Genomic DNA, 1,374 nt, shown 5'->3' with positions numbered 1-1,374 from the left:
GATTGCTGTGCAACATTCTTGTTGTAAAACGCACTGGAAATTAAGACGAAAGCTAGACAGGTGGTATTTAGTCCCTCTTGAAAGAGGCCTTTTTGTGCAGAAATGAGGGTGAAGTACCCTTTGTGTCTTGATAGCTCATTGTGCAATCTAAACTGGAGTTTCACTGAAGACACTGAAATTCTCAATGATTTATCAACTGTTTCCTCCCCTTCACTGTGTTCAAGGTATAGTGAAAAATTTGGAAATAGGATTGATACTACAAGTTTCATAAATAACCTCTCACTGGGGATGTGAGAGAAAATAGTACTTTACTATTTTCTAGCTCTGTCCATCTGAGGGACTTCAAGCACTTAAACAAATATTAAGCAAGCATCCCTGTGAGCATGGTCAATATTATCTCTCATTTTACAGATGAGGAAATGTGAGGTACAGTGATGAAGTGATTTGCGTATGTTTTTTGCACCAGTTGGACCTATCTACATTAAAGAACGTTGATGTTCCTCCAAATTAGGTCAAACACGTGGATCACTTGTCATACACTTTGTGTCCATGCACAAGTACTTACAATGTCTGGCAGGCATGCCCAGTACCAAAACAATTGCACTGGATCCAGGTAAGTTTTAAGACCTTCCCCATGGACTGGGTCAGTTCGTGCTTCCATGTTAATATAGATGGAAGGTGCAGGTAATGCAGAGTTGCACCAGCTCTATTGGTCCTCCCACCATAATCCTACAATGTCTCTGCTCACCATTTTGAAAAGTCCTAGTGTTGGCTCTGTTACCAGTTGGCCTTTTCATTTTCCCCCCATCTTGTTTCTGTGAAAGCCTGGAAGCAGCCATCTTTGTCTGATATCCTTCTTTTGGACAGGCCTCACAGCAGCCAAGGCAATTCTCTGGTTTCAGTAGTAACCAGTCCCAGTCTGGATTTGCAATACTTTAATTTGAATTTGGAGTGCTATCCAACTTAAACTTCATAAGCTTGCACAGGTGGCTAGGTGAAATAAGGGTAAGGTCACTGGAGGAACAAGCATACCAGTCCTGAAGATGGTGGAAAAACGTTATGTTTGGTCTCCATGTCTCACTACACCTTCATTTCAAGCTTTACGGGGAGCTGTGACAAAGGTAAAATTAAAATATAATACATATTATATTTCATGCTTTTATTTTAAAAAGCAGAACTACAAAGTCAGTATCTCATCCTGTTAAGCATTGTGTGTAGCCTGCAAGCCTTTCTTTGCTGAGTTGACAGTTTGAGTGTTTTAAAGGAACATAACTGTCACCACGAGGTCATGGTTGTGGAAGGGAGAGGTGATCTCTCACATACCTGGAGACAATCCCATGGACAGGGCAGATTGTGTTTCCTGAATTGGACTCT

Source organism: Emydura macquarii, unplaced genomic scaffold (genome assembly GCF_026122565.2).
Source record: "Emydura macquarii macquarii isolate MOO-44397 ecotype Brisbane River unplaced genomic scaffold, CSIRO-AGI_Emac_v2 contig_554, whole genome shotgun sequence".
In the NCBI taxonomy this organism is placed as follows: Eukaryota; Metazoa; Chordata; order Testudines; family Chelidae; genus Emydura; species Emydura macquarii.
Note: the sequence above shows the minus strand (reverse complement) of the source record.